Source organism: Panthera uncia, chromosome E3 (genome assembly GCF_023721935.1).
Source record: "Panthera uncia isolate 11264 chromosome E3, Puncia_PCG_1.0, whole genome shotgun sequence".
NCBI lineage: Eukaryota > Metazoa > Chordata > Mammalia > Carnivora > Felidae > Panthera > Panthera uncia.
The window spans coordinates 8,563,423-8,578,897 of NC_064815.1; the positions used below are offsets into that span (position 1 = coordinate 8,563,423).

The following is a 15,475-nucleotide window of genomic DNA, read 5'->3' on the forward strand; positions in this document are numbered from 1 at the left end:
AGCAGAAGCAGGGGTTCGATGACATTCAACTAGGTTGCAGCCTCACGGAAAGGGTCACTGGGCGAGCACGGTTGGAAATAAAATTGGAAAGGAGAAGTAAGAACTTGAATGCAGCCCCTCGCGTGTCATGATTTAAGGTGATAGTAACAGGCCACCGTTCGGTTCTCTTCCTGTGGTGGAAACGGTCTGGGGAATATTCAGGTGTTCGTTGCCGGTCTTCTCTTCGGGAGAGTCTTCCACTCCTGAGCCAAGGTTCTCTGTGGCACAGGCGTCGCTCTGTTACCTGCTCCCCTAACTGCTCCTGGTTACGGTTGCTGAGTATCAAACCACCCCATGTAGAACACTGCACTTTTTTATTCCAGTGGAGACTGCAGATCAGGAATTTGAGGCGAGCACAGAGAAGAAGACAGATGACTGGAGGGACAAAATTGCCCCAGGTTCAGAGCCCCTGCTCCATAGTGTGCACTTCCCTGAGTGATCCCCAAGATTCCTCCCTACAAGGCAGGAGTCAGTATTTGCCCTCGTTTTTGTTTATTTTTCTTTAATTTTTTTTTAATTTATTTTTTGAGAGAGAGACATAGAGTGTGAGCAGGAGAAGGTCAGAGAGAGAGGGAGACACAGAATCTGAAGCGGGCTCCAGGCTCTAAGCTATCAGCACAGAGTCTGATGTGGGGCTTGAACCCACAAACTGTGAGATCATGACCTGAGCCAAAGTCAGACGCTTAATCGACTGAGCCACCCAGGCACTCCCGCCCTAGTTTTACTGATGAGGAGCTAGAGCGTTAGGTGATAGAACTTGCCCAACCTCACAGAGTCACAGTGGGTGAAAAGCTAAAGTTTGAACCCAGATCTCATGGATTTCAGAGCCAAACTTCTTTCCACTTGGCCATCCCGCCTTGCCAGAGTGACTGTCCATGTTGGCAAGAAGGAAGTAGGCCATCGTGGCCAAGAATCTCCTGCCTCCCCATGGGGTAAGAGGTTCTCAAGCCACAGTCCTACTGATCCCTTTATGGGACGTTGGGAAATGCTGAGGGGACGGGGCATTGGGTGGGACAATGTTAAATGTCCTTGAGTGCATGAGACAACCCTACCCAACGGAAAAGTCATCTCTCCTCGAATGCCAGTAGTTTGTGTTGAGAATCCCTGCTTAAGAAGGGGAGAATAGGTGACCTATTCATTGGTACTGAAACCATCTGAAAGGTTGCTCAAGTACAGTAGGAAGCTGTTAGTTTCCTCGTACAGTTTAGCTTAGGGGTTGTCTTGGTCCTTTGTGCTTTAAGAAAGTACCACAGAGTAAGTGGCTTATAAAGAACAGAGATTGATTGTTTATACTTCTGGAGGCTGAGAAGTCTAAGATAGAGGGTGCCCGTAGATCCGGTGTATGGTGAGGACCTACTTCCTACACAGCTGTCTTCCCTTTATGTCCTCTCTTGGCAGACTGGTGAGGGAGCCCCCTGAGATTTCTATTATTTGGGCACAGGCCCCATCGCATGTGTGAGCACTCTGCCCTAATGACTTACCTAATCACCTCCCAAAGGCCCCACCTCCTAATATCATCACCTGGGGCATTAGGTTTTCAACATAGGCATTTGGGAGTTGGGGACACAAATCTTGATACCATAGTAGAGGTTAAAAACCCTCATTTTAGGGGCGCCTGGGTGGCGCAGTCGGTTAAGCGTCCGACTTCAGCTAGGTCACGATCTCGCGGTCCGTGAGTTCGAGCCCTACGTCGGGCTCTGGGCTGATGGCTCGGAGCCTGGAGCCTTTTTCTGATTCTGTGTCTCCCTCTCTCTCTGCCCCTCCCCCGTTCATGCTCTGTCTCTCTCTGTCCCAAAAATAAATAAAAAACGTTGAAAAAAAACCCCTCATTTTAGGGGCGCCTGGGTGGCTCGGTCGGTTAAGTGTCCGACTTCAGCCCAGGTCATGATCTCACCGTCCATGAGTTAGAGCCCCGCGTTGGGCTTTGTGCTGACAGCTCGGAGCCTGGAACCTGCTTCAGATCTGTGTCTCCCTCTCTGTCTCTCTGCCCCTCCCCTGTTCTCACTCTGTCTATCTCTCTGTCTCAAAAATAAATAAACATAAAAAAAAATTTTAAGTCCTCGTTTTAGTGGCTAACAGAGATTTGAATGCTGGCTTTGCACCTTATGAGCTAGCCAGGTCAAGCATCCGGTCTGAGTCTCAACTTCCTTATCCGTAAAATAGGACTAAGCAGGGTATCTCCCCACACCGTTCTGCTGTAAGAAGTAAATGAAATAATGTCTGTTGAGAAACACTCAGCCTGGGGCCTGGCACACAGCAGTAGCTGTTATCATAATGGCCCTTTCATCCGGATGCCAGGGAAAAGTAACATCAGCAGGATGGACACGAGCTTGCAGGACCGAGAGCAGCATTTTCACAGATGATGTGTAACAGGCAAAGTGACTGGGACCCAGTGAATTGCGGCGAAATGTACCATACGCCATCAATATCTATCCCACCAGTTTCCATTTATTGAGCAGTACATCATTAGAATATCCCTGGGCTCTCGACAATAAAATCAATAAGACAGTTCAGCCATGGGCTGTGGTTTAATAACTCCAGACTTGAATGGAGGAGGAAAAAAAATCAGTGAGCAGGAACATTTCCTGAGTGCTTGGTCGGGGGTGGAGGGAGGCATTTTCTCAGAGTGGGAGGAAAAATAACAGTGAGCTAGGCTTCGGTCTCTGGCGGAGCAGGAGGCCATGGGGATTTGAGGAGGAGTCTGGAGATGTATCTGGGTGTAAAGCTACACCTTGAGACACGTGGTTTTGTAAAGGTGGTTGAAAAGAAAAGAAGGTATCCAGAAGGTGGTTCTCAACCCTGACTGCACATCGGACCCCCTGGGAGCTTTAAAAAATTGCCACCACTGTCACCCACCAAAGTTATTAAATTAGAATTTCTTGGGGCGGAGCGAAAGCATGGATTTAGTTTGTTTTGGTTTGTTTATTAAGATGCTACGGTGATTCTAATGTGCACCCAGGGTTAAAAATCACTAGCCTACTGTGCCTACTTGGGATTTTCTCTCTACCTCTCTCTGTCTCTCCCCCACTCACTTGCTCATGCAATCTCTCTCTCAAAATAGACTCAAAAAAAAAAAAAAAAAACAAGCATCACTAGACTAGGCTAGTGATTTTTCAAATGTTAGCTTGCACCAGAATCACCTGGAAGGCTTGTCAAATAAAATGCAGAGGTGCTGGGCCCCATGCCCAGAGTTTCAGAGTCAGAAGCTCTGGGTGGACTGAAATTTGCATTTCCAGTAGGTTCTCAGGTATTGCTGATGCTGATGATCAAAGACCACATTTTTAAGACCTTCCGTTCTACAGCAGTGATTTTCTATGGAGAGCGATGTTGTCCATTTTCCCAGGGGACATTTGTCAATGAATGGAGACGTTTGGGGAAGGTTCTACTGGCATCGAGTGGGTACAGACCAAAGATGTGACAAAGATGTGCATCCTACAGTGCACAGGACGACCCTCACCTCCCACAACCGAGGATCTGGCCCCAAGTGTCAGTTGTGCCAAGGTTGAGAAACCCCTTTGGGTCCTGTGGAATCCTGAGCAAAGCTGAGAATGCTGAGGTTCTTGCCAGGCAAAGTCTGCACGTGGAACATGGTATTTGAAGTCAGATCCACTTGTACCCTAATCTCTTTTCCACCTCCTGGCTCTGTGACCTTGAGCAAGCTCCTTCTCCTCTCTGATCCCAGGACAATTATCCACGAATGGGGATAATTTCCATGCGCTGCATTTCTATGAGAGGTAGAAGCCTGTAAAAGAACCTCATGAATGTTAAGTGCCCCACAAATTGGAGTGAAAATCGAAAGGATGGTGTTTGTCAGCACAGCCATGGCTCCTTCTCCCTAGAGGGAAGATGGTCCCTCAGAGCCTCCCCTAGAAAAGTCCTGAACAAAACCTGGTTCCCTGAAGCCGGCTGAGAAGGCCAGGAGTGTAGGAAGGACCTGCGAGTCCTTCTGTGAAGTATGGATGGGGCTGCTCGGGCATCAGCCTGTAGCTGGTCTTCACCTCCCCTCATTTGTTTAACAAACTCAGCACGTCCCAGGTGGGGAAGCAGGCCTGTGGAGCCTAATTAATATTCCTGAAGCTTCCTTCACCCCTCAGCCCTCTTCACCATTTTCCCATATCCACATTCCACCTGCCCTATTATTCTCATAATGTTTTCATGGCCAGAGACTCACTCTCATTTTTACTTAAGTCAGTTTTTTTTTCAGAGTAATTTTGCATTACTGCTGTAAGTGGAAATCTTGCTATCGCTTGCCATAAAGAGGCAGGAACCACGCAAGGGCATTCAGTGGCATTCAGCGCTGGCCGGTACTCCCTTCGCTTGCCAAAGATGCCGGTCCGTGTGATCCAGCGATTCCGCTTCTGGGGGTAGACCCAAAAGAACTGAAGGCAGGTCTCAGAGGCCTCTCAACACCCATTTCCACAGCAGCGTTACTCTCAAGCACCAAAAGGTGGAGGCACACCAGCTATTCACCTGCCCGTGAGTGGATAAACCGGAATGTGGTCTGTCCTTAACAATGGAAGATGACTCAACTTGAGAAGTAAAGGAAATCCTGCCATCCGCTACAGCATGTACGACCTCTCGGCACATTAGGCTAGAAACCAGACACAAAAGAGCACCTATTCTACGATTCCACTTCGGTGAAATCTCCTGGAGTGGTCACATTCATGGAGACAGAGAGAGTGGTGGTCGCCTGGGGCTTGGGGGGAAGAGAGCATAGGAGCTGTGGTTTAATGAGGATTCCAGATGTGCAAGATGGAAAGCCCTGGTGCCAGATGATGGTGACAGTTGCAGGACAGAATGGATGGGCTTAACACTCCTGAATGGTATGCTTAAGCATGGTTAAGATGGTAAACGTTACGCACATTTGGGCACAGTTTGACCCAAAAGGAAGTTCAGGATGCTTGGAGGGCCTTTAGCGGACTCGAAAGAAGGGAGAGGGGCAGGGTCAAGGATGGCTTTGCCGAGAAAGGTTCATTGCTCCTGAGCCCTGAAGGGTGCTGGCCTGGCCATCTTTACGCTTGGAGTGGCGTTCTCCCAGCTCCCCCCTCCCGACTCCATGGTCCCCTTGTAAGACCCTCTCCCCTCCTTCTCCCTAAGTCCAGCTGGTGGTAATTTGATGGCATTGAATTAGCTTCCATGCTGGAGGGCAGCTGGGCATTTTCCTGGTTGCTCAGCAAGGGTCCCCAAGCTGCCAAAAGCCTCAAGGAAAAGTGGAGACCCAGCGCTCGGCCAGTTCACCCGATGAGTGGAGACAGTCAGGCCTGCATCCTCCACTTCGGCCTCCTGGCCCCCAAACCTGGGCGAAGCTGCCAGGCTTAATCCACCGGACAGAAATCATTCATTCACTGAGACCTCCACGCTGGGCTCCACTCTGTGCTGGGCCAAGGCAGAAGGGTGGTGATGGCGTCCTAGGAAAGGTGAAACCTGGCCGTGGCCCGTGGGGAACTGAAAGCTATCAAAAACCGAACTGACATGGTGTCTCTATGCAGGGTTCTGTCATGCGACCATGACAGAGAAGGGAATCCTGCGGTGGGGGATGGCATGGGTGGACCTCGAGGGCATCATGCCAAGTGGGATAAGCTGGACAGAGAAAGATAGATACTGCCTGGTATCACTTACGTGTGGAAACTAGGAAGGAAGGGAGGGACGGAGGGAAAAGAAAGGAAAGGAAAAAGCCAAGCTCCTAGAAATTGTAGAAAAGTGGCTGCAGGGTCTGAGGGATGGGGGAAATAGGGAAAGGTGGGTGCAAGGGTGAAAACTCTGAGTTTTAAGATGAATGAGCTCTGCGGGGCTGATGTAAAACATAGTGGCTGTAGTTGATAACGCCGTATTGTGTAATTGAAATTTGCTGAGAGTAGACCTTAAATGTTCACACACACACACACACGCACACAGAAGATAATAAATATGTGAGGTGATGGATGTGTTAATTAACTAGATGGATGGGGGACCCATTTACAGTGTATACCAAAGAACTACAATGTACACTTTATGTATTTCAAAATTTTATGTCACTTATACCTCCATAAAGCTGAAGAGAGACAAGAGGAGGGAGGGCAAGAGAGAAAAAGGAAGGGAAGGGGAGGGAAGGAGAAAGGAAAGGAAAGAAAGAAGAAAGGAAGGAACGGGACAGGAGGTCAGCTCAGGGAAGCCAACCCCACTTTCAGAGAAGGAAGCTTTCTATGCACTGGTGCTAATTCCGTAAGGGTAGGATCCCAGACTATGGAAATTTCATCTCCCTCATCTGGCAGACTGACACACAGGTTCTGGAGCCCAGCAGGCCTGAGTGTTTGTCTTTGTCCTGGCACTCGACAGAGAAGGTGACTTGTCATCAGTTAGTGCCCCCTTGGCTTCAGAATCCTTCATGGTAAGATGGGGTTATCAAAAATTAAAAAAATTTTTTTTGTAATGTTTATTTTTGAGAGACAGACCAAGCACAAACAGGCAGCTGAGGGGCAGAGAGGGAGAGGGAGACACAGAATCCAAAGCAGGCTCCAGGCTCTGAGTTGTCAGCGAGCCCGACGCGGGCCTCGAACCCACAAACCATAGATCATGACCTGAGTCGAAGTCAGATGCTTAACTCACTGAGCCACCCAGGCGCCCCTTGGTACCTGCTTCCTTAGACCTTGGGAGAATGACACCATGCGCGGATAGTGCTTAGGACATAGTAAGTGCTCAGTCTACCTAGACATATCATTACTGTTTTGTAAGGGTTAGAGGGGTCAAGGAAGGGAAGTGACTTGCCCAGGGTCCCATGGCTGGATCACAGCAGAAGCAGGATTGGGACCCAGACTTGGGGCCTTTGGTGCACTTGCCCTCACACCCCGGCCAGCTTTCTAGGCACACTGAGAGCAGGACTTCTTTCTGGGCACTGGGCATCTCCCAAGTACTGGTCACCAGAATTCCGCATTGAAGTCTCCCAGTGGGGAAAGGCACCCCCACCCAGGTCTGACAAAGAATCTACCACCGTCAGGGGCTGTCCCCCGAGTGATGTGAATCCTGCCCCTGTGCGGTGAGCCTGCTGCCAGTTGGAAGCCGTGTCCCATCCGTAGTCACGAATCACCACACAACTCCGTGGGGTCGGGGACAGATTGCTCATCCGTCTTTATTTTTCGTGTACATGCTTTATCCTATTGTGGTAAGAACACTTAACATGAGATCTATCCTGTCAACACATCTTCAAGTGCCCAGCACTGGTCACTCAAGGTACAGTGTTGTGCAGCTGGACCCTAGAGCCTGTTCATCTCGCTGGCCTGAAACTTTGTGCTCATTGCTAGTAATCCCCCCCGCCTCAGCCTCTGGCAGCCACCAGCCCACTCTCTGATTCTCTGCAGTTGACCACTCTCACCACCTCACACGCGGGCAATCATGCCGTATTTGCCTTTCCACGACGGCTTCTTTCCCCGAGCATCACACCCTCAACGTTCACCCCGATGGGAATGAACAACAGTACGGATGCTCCTCAAAAAATAAAAAAATAGAGCTACGAGGAACCATCCCGTTTGACAGAGGAAGAACCGAGGATCAGAAAGGAACTCTGTCTTCCCAGAGTCTCTACCGGGAAACGACAGAGCTGGCCACCGGTGCTGAAGTGCAGCCCACAGCCTCCCAGGCAGCAGGAAGCTGGTCATGATCCAGCTCGGAACCTCCTGACCCGAGTGCCACGTGCGCACAACCTTGTGTCCGCGTGCTCCCTTCCCGACCCAACCAACCCTCTTACTTGGAACCGAGTCAGAAAGCTGCTTCTCTTGCCGCAGGCCCGAGAGGCCCTCTCAGAGTATAAATAGCATTGAGGGCTTTGTTGGTGAAGCAACTATTCCAATCAAGTGGCTTTTTTGGATTTGGTTTTTGTTTGGTTGGTTTGGGTTTGAGATTTTTTTATTTTAGCAGTGTCCTGGAAGTTGTATTTATTTTTACTATTTTTTAATGGAGATAGAGTGAACGTATAGCATTCGTTCCAGGTGGACACTGTCATTACCTGGTAGTGGGATTCACCCCAAAAGGATCGCGGCCGTAAGTCGTTCCTGTTGGCCGCATTTATTCATCGCAGTGTGAGGCGCACACTGCAGAGGACTCCGGCTTTGGACATTGGCTTGGAAGCTGCCTGTGCACAGCTCTCGGAGCCTGAGAGGCTTCGGGGGTTGAGCCTGCAACTGGGCCCATTAGTTAAACCAAGCTGGATGCTGATCCTTGTGGATGAACACCCTAGTAGAGATGATGACGTGAACACTGACGACGCAGACGCTCTTGTCTATTGAGCATTTACCGCACGACAGGCACAGTGCCGGGTACCGGACGTGAACATTCACGGGATGCAGGTGCTGTGATTATCACATGCCCGTTTTACAGACGGGAAAGCTGGGGCTTGGAGAGCTTGTGTAACTTGTTCAAGGTCTGCCTGACCAGAGGCAATGCTCTTCGGCCCCGCACCTTGTTTCTTCCTCCCAGGCGGTATTCCTGCAAGGTTGTTACCAGCATCACGATATTTGCCCAACACATCGACCCTTGCGAAAGCCGCTTCATCTTCCCCACCTCCCTGGAGCCTAAGCATCACATAGTCCTCGTCTGACCCATGACCGTGATGAGAAACGCGGAGTTTGGGCAACGGGTCGAGTGCAGCACAGATAGAAACTGGCAGGACTCTCCGTGATTCCCTTTGCTTGGCCTTCACACCTGCATCGCAAAAATAGGTTTGATATTCTTTCCCGAAAACGTGGCTTGTTAACTTTGGTCTGAAGTCAGCTTCTCCCGCTGTCCCTAATCACTCTGATTCTTCCACTTACTTCCTGTCTTGTGCCACAGGAACCTGATTACATTGTGAAATGCATCGGGGGGTTTTTTTGTTGATTTTTTTTTTTTTAGGACCTGGGCAGTATTTGGGTCTTAGTCTGTGGAGACACACACGGCTCCGGCCACATGTCGTTATCTGTCCTGCAGCTGAAAGCCAGCTGACATGCTTCTTCGAGAAGCAGCCTTCCCTCTTTTTGTAATGGCGACAGTTTGATCGAGCGTAGTGGCAACGATAGGGCTCTGGCATCACACACTTGCTTCATCCCCAGCACAGCCACGTCCCAAGTGGGACTTGTCTGAGCTCCAGCTTCCTCAGTCATATAATGGAAGGACAGTGACTCTCCTCATAGGGGTTTGGGTAGAAGTAAGAAAAAAAAAAATCACGGATAGAAATTGCTTAACACGTAGCAGCACTCAATAAACAGTTTGGTATTAGAATTATCGATTAGGCCTCACCTTTGTTATGTTTCATGATAAATGTAATCCATTTTACCAAATGCAGATAATGCAGAAAAGTATAAATAAGAGAGGAAAACTGTCACGTCACCATATGAACCTCTGTTAATATTTGGGATCATGTCTTATAAAACGTTAGGGGTTATAGACTAGAACTTCTCTTTTGCTTGATATATTATAGACAACAGTCTGTATCAGTATGTATTAATAACACCTTTTAGGTGATTCCTGTTTTGGACCATTATAAACACTATTGAGGTCAAGGCCCCAGGACCTTTGCACTTGCTACACTGGCTGCCAGCAATCCTCCTCATCCCTGATAATAACATGGCTCACTCCCTCATCTTAATCAGAGTTTGTTCGCATATCCCCACATCAGCCTTCCCCGGCCACCATGGTTAAATAAACCCCTTCCCTTAACACGCCTTTGTTCTCTTTTTCATAACCTTTATCACTATCTGCAACTGTATTTTCTATTTGCTTTTTTTTTTTTTATTGGCTTTCCATCCTGCTAGACTAAGCAGCATTCAGGGAAGTACTCTCTTGTGTCCACTAACATGACAAGAACTATGCCTGGCACATTCAAGACACCAGGTGAATGAATAAATGAACAAAAGAGCCTTCTGTATGTAGAGACTTACACGCTTGCCTTCTCCTAACCTTAATTAAGATAGATTCCTGGGGGCGGAGTTACTGGGTCAAGGGCTATGTTTAAAATTATAATTCTTGCGGCCACATCAGTGCTGGCCAAGCCGTGGCAGCTAACCGCCCCCCGCCCCCCAACCTCCCGCCAGCAGCATGGGAGAGAAGGTTTCTCCACTTCCGGCTCGTGCTGGGAATCTCACCACAGTCTGTTGAAGACGTACTGCATAGAAGACTTTTCAGGACCGCGGCCCCCGCGGTGGTGGCCGGGGTGTGGAGGGGGCCACCGCAGGGCCCGTCTCCGCCCTGTCTGCGGTGTGGCTTCTTGTCCTCCCCAGCTCACCCACCTGCCAGCCCCCACCGTGTCAGAGCTGATTGCCGGAAAGGTCATTACAGGAGCCAGGGGCGTGCGACAACAATGGGAAGCTGGTGGCTGGCAGCTGGCAAAGGGCATCGTGTGAACCTCAGCCCTTGGGAGCCGCACCCCCACCCGGCCGCCATGTGGGCACAAAAGTCACTCGTTCCCTCTCTGGTTATTCAGTGAAACGCATCGAGGTCCTACTACGTGCCGGAATGGGGGGCCGTTATGGGTGTGTTTCTGGAGCCAGCCATCCTGCCGCTTTGGGTGGGGCTCTGGGCCTCGGCTCCTGCCTCCGTCACGGGGCCCCTGAGAGAGGCAGAGCTGCCAGGTGAGGGGGCAGCAGGCGAGCCCTGGGGCCTTCTTGCACTCTGACGTCCTGGGGGTTCGTTTGCCTTTGCTCTGAGGGATGCTCAATAGGTGCAGAAGCTCGGTGGACCCGGCTTCTCCATCGTGGCTCCCTCTTTCCTTGTCTCTTCCTGTCTCTCTATATCTGATTACATGGTTTGTCTCCGTTTATACCTGTGTAGGTCTCTGGCTTTCTCGGCGCTTCTGTGTGTGTTTCTCCCTCCATATATGGGAGGAAGGGGGTGGTCTTCCTGCCTGCAGCTCTCCCTCCATTTTTCTCTCAAGGGGATTGTGGCCTCTCTGTGTCCCTGCTCCCTCTCTGCATCTGTCTCTCTGTCTTTGTCTATTTCTGCCTGTTTGTCTCTCTGCCCCTCAGCCCTGTCTTCATCCTCCCCTGTGTGTGTGTGTGTGTGTGTGTGTGTGTGTGTGTGTCTCCTTTCTTCAGGTATTTCAGTTCTTTCCTGCCCACCCCTATCCTCAAAATAGCCGGACTCCAGAGGAACCTGGGGTTTTTTGTTCCCTCTTCTCTTGGTTGCTCCCCACACCAGCTGTCTGACCCGGGGATGGCTTTCAGTCCAGGGGCTCTGTTGCTGGAGTGATAGTGCCTGATTTCCCTGGGGCTCGGTTCCTTTTCTTCAGAAGGGAAGCATTCACATCTGTGTCTGTCTGTCCGTGAATCTGTTCTTCTTTCTAAAACCCTAAAGAAAGTTACGAAAGGTTTTCTTGAACATCAGTGCACAAATCTCTTTAAAGACCAGCACATGGGGGGCTCCTGGGGGGCTCAGTCAGTTAAGCATCCACCTTTGGCTCGGGTCATGATCTTTCAGTTTGTGGGTTTAAGCCCCACATCAGGCTCTGTGCTGACAGCTCACAGCCTGGAGCCTGCTTTGGATTCTGTCTCCCTCTCTCTCTGACCCCCCTCCCTCCCTCCCTCCCTCTCTCTTTCTCTCTCTCAAAAATAAACACTAAAAACATTTTTTTTTAAAAAAGAAAAATCTGCACAGGGTCTGACGCCAACCCTCTCTGTCTCTCTACCCTCTGATGCCCTGGAGGCAGGTAGAGGTAGCAGACTAGATTTGGGCTTGTGTGTGACCCTGGGGAGACATGCTGATTTCTCTGAGCCTCACAGGCTGACTCTGCATTCCCCCAGAGCCAAGTAACTCTCCCGCAAACCCGGTCCAGCACAGGCTGATGGGTAGCAGGCCCTCAAGTGACATCAGCTCCTCTGGACCGGAGCAGCGGCTTGTGTCCAGAATGCATTCCTTCCTTCCATTCATTCGTTCACCCCTTCAGCAGCATGGCAAGAGATATCCACGGCCAGAGACCACCGGCTGATCCTAGAGGCCCAGGAAGCTGCAGGTGTGGGGAGCTCCAGATCAGTGTTACCCAGACACCTTGGTGTAGGGATGAGCAGTGTTACCTGAGGACCAGCAGGAGCCCCTGCAGAGTGAACTTCCTAGAAAATACGGTGTCGTGGGCCACCTTTAGGCCTTTGAAAAACCACCCGATGAAGTCCAGGTGGTAAAAAGGGGCATAGGTAGCCGTTGTCTCTAAACGTTCCTCCCTTTGTTAAATAGTCTCCAAGGAAGGGAAGGCGACGTCGCAGCCAGCATGGTGAAGATCAGTATGTTGCCTTTAGGCTGCAGTCATGGGAAGGAGAATATAAGCTTTTCTTACACATTATCATCTTTTTACTTTGGATTCTCACATTCCTTAGTCCATTCATAATCCATTTGTGAAAACAGGCTCACATCCTACGTGTCTCAGCACTTCAGACGTTGTCCAGGGCTGGCATGTGGGGGGTTTTAAGGATGCTGGGTGGGTGGGTGGGTGGACGGATGGATAGTTGTGTGAGTGTTTAAAGGGACACGATTCCTCCAGGCATGCCCCTCTCATATAATCACCGGGAAAGCCCAGAGTATTTGTGATTGGTTTGGAGGGAAGATTAGAGGGTGGTTAGGATAACCCTTTCTGGTTGCTGCTCAGTCTGTCTGCAACAAGAGCCAAGATGGTAATTATCCCCAGGATCGCAGCTACTGACTAAACAGCCAAGGAGCCAAAGACGCTGGGATCCACAACGAGTACTTAAAAAGATGGACTTCCTAAGGTGAACTTCCTAAGCTGAACTTCCTAAGGTGCCCCCTAGCTCTGCAGGCAGACCGCTCACCCCTTCCCCACTCCGAGGGCAAGCTGAAGACACTCCTATCCTAAAACAAGTGACCGTTGTCTTCTGTTTGCCCCAGCTGGCTGAGCTCCTCAAAGATAAGGATTTTTTCCCCTGAATTTTATTTTACTGGTACCTAGAACAGTACTTGGCAAAGAGGTACAGGCTAAATTAATATGGCATGAATCACCAAGTTGATAGTTGGAAGAGTGCGGGCATGGGTGATTTGCTTTGAGGATGCTGGGTAAGTGGATGGAAGGATGGTTTTAAAGGTGATGAGTGGATGGATGGGTGCATGGATGAATGGATGCTTGGTTTTCTGGATGATAAGCTGTTGAGTGCTGTGCTGGATGTGTTGTCGAATGGTTTGCTGGATGGGTGGTTGGATTTCGATGGATGGATGGATGAAAAGGTAGGATCTTATTGGCCATCGAGAGTCAGCCTCCCACGTAACATAGGAATCCTTCCTGCAGTGCCTATGATAGGCCTTGAATGCATGTCTACCTAGCTAAAATGACTAATTTACAGGCTATTTCATTAAAAAGCAGAATTGAGTAGGGGTTGTTTTGTTTTTTATTTTCTCTTTTAGAGAGAGTGTACATGAACAGGGAAAAGGGGCAGAGGGAGAGAGAGAATCTTAGGCAGCCTCCATGGTCAGCACAGAGCCTGACACGGGGCTTGATCCCACGACCCTGGGATCGTGACCTGAGCCAAAATGAAAAGCTTGACGCTTACCCGACTGAGCCACCCAGGAGCCCCTCTGGTGCTTCCTGTCCTCTCCTCAACTCAAGCAGAATTGTTATAAACTTTTCCAAAGTCTAGGTGTGGTACCGTAGTATATATTAGTGTTTAAGGACATAGGCTCTGGAAATGGATCCAGGTTTGAATCTCAGCTGAATAATTAAAGCATTGTGACCTTGAATAAACAAATCCCTTAGCCTCTCTAAGCTACGGTTTCCTCACTTGCAAAATGGGAATAATAGCACTATCATGCAGGGTTGTTAAGAGGATTGAGTGAAATAATGAAGGGCAAGGGCTGGTCGGCGCTCAGTGAAACGTATTGTTATTATTATGGACCAAACCAAAATGTACCCTCCTATCGCTTTTTTTTTTTTTTTCCAGCGAGAACCAGATGTGTGCCAGATCCTGTTATAGCATTGAGTGTTCATTGATAAACAACACTGAAATAGCCTCTCATCTCTTGGAGTTTATGTCCTAGTGGAGTGTTCAAACAATTAATAAGTAAACAGATAAACAGTTTCAGATGGTATTAAATGCTATGCAGAAATTGAGATACGGTGAGGTGAAAGAGAGTGATGTGGCTGGTGGCGGCAGGTGTTCTTCTGTTGAGCTGTGAACTAATGACAAGCTACAACCATGCAAAGATCTAGGGAGAGGGTGTTCCAGGTAACAGGAATAGCCAGTGAGAAGGTCCTGAGGCAGAAATGAAATGGCTCAAGGAAAAGAAAGTAGGCCAGGTAGCAAGGTAGACGGTAAGGCACGCAGGGCGCAGAGGGCCTCAGGAGGTAGGTCACGTAGGCCGTAAAGGCTGGGCCACGTGATCTGGACATCATCCATGTTAATTTCATCCTGTCTTCTGGAACAGCATAGAAGGAGCCGTGTTCATTTGGCAGTCGCTCAGCTTTCCAGTGACAGCGGCAGGCTCCCAGTCTCCAGAGCTCCAGACTAACCGCTCCTGGTTCTGTTTTCCAAGCTGACATCCTGGGACACCTGCAACGTTCTGGGTCTCATAAACCTAGAAGCCAGAAGAAATCAAGTTTGAGCCAAAGGCAGTCAGGCAGAAGATCTCTAGTCAAAATTGTAATGAACTAACCCAGCAGGCTGTGTTCCTCCTTGAAGCCCTGCCCTTGGAGTGTTTGCAAGGGAAAGGAGGAGAAAAGGAATCTTTAAGGCTATTCTAGGGTAAAAGACATATGGAACCATGTAGATGCAGGTGGTTCTGGTCTAGCATCTGGGCTTTCTAAGAAAACCAAGAGATGATGGTGGCTGACCTCCAGCAGGACTGATAGAGCTAACTCAGGCGGGGTCATTAGGATCCCATGACTCAGCAGTGCCTCCTCTGTGTTGACTTTTCTCTCAGAAAAAAATCTTTGTCCAGGTGGGGATAAATGGGCTCTTAGAGTCTTGCGGTTTTATGTATTGCAGAAGGGGAGCCTCTCTAATCTACTTGTTGCAACAAAAGTCTGAAATTCTACTGTCTTCTTGGCTAATTAGCTTCTTTGGGTCACACATCCGTCTCTGAACCGTACACACTGTTCATTGCCAGAGAGATACAGTGTTCTGATTGGCCAGGCCTTAAGCTCTGTGACCTTCCCTGTCACCGATAATGGAGACCCTCCCCATCCATGTAGACTGAGGATGGAGGAGGGGGACGATGCCCCCCAACGTCCTGTATGAGAAAGTTTTCATTTTGGGAGATGACTTAGTTCTAGAGACCTTCTGTGTGACATTGTGCTTAAAATCAACAATACTCTGCTGTGATCTTAAAAGTGTAAGAGGCCAGATACCATATTTTCTCTTCTTACCACAATTTTTACAAAAAAGGGTGCTGTTAGGAGGAGAAGGAAGAGTGGGTGCTTGACAGGCAAAGCCAGCTCATGTATCTTGTGTTTTCCAGCTCAGAAATACCTCCTCCTTCCCCTGCAGTTCAGAGACAC

The 15,475-nt window shown here is 49.4% G+C and overlaps 1 protein-coding gene across 1 annotated transcript in view; it reads left to right on the forward strand.

Moving 5' to 3' along the window:
- The window catches only part of XYLT1 (xylosyltransferase 1), a 232,915-nt gene that overhangs the window by 129,979 nt on the left and 87,461 nt on the right, over positions 1–15,475 (forward strand). The window lies entirely within an intron of this gene.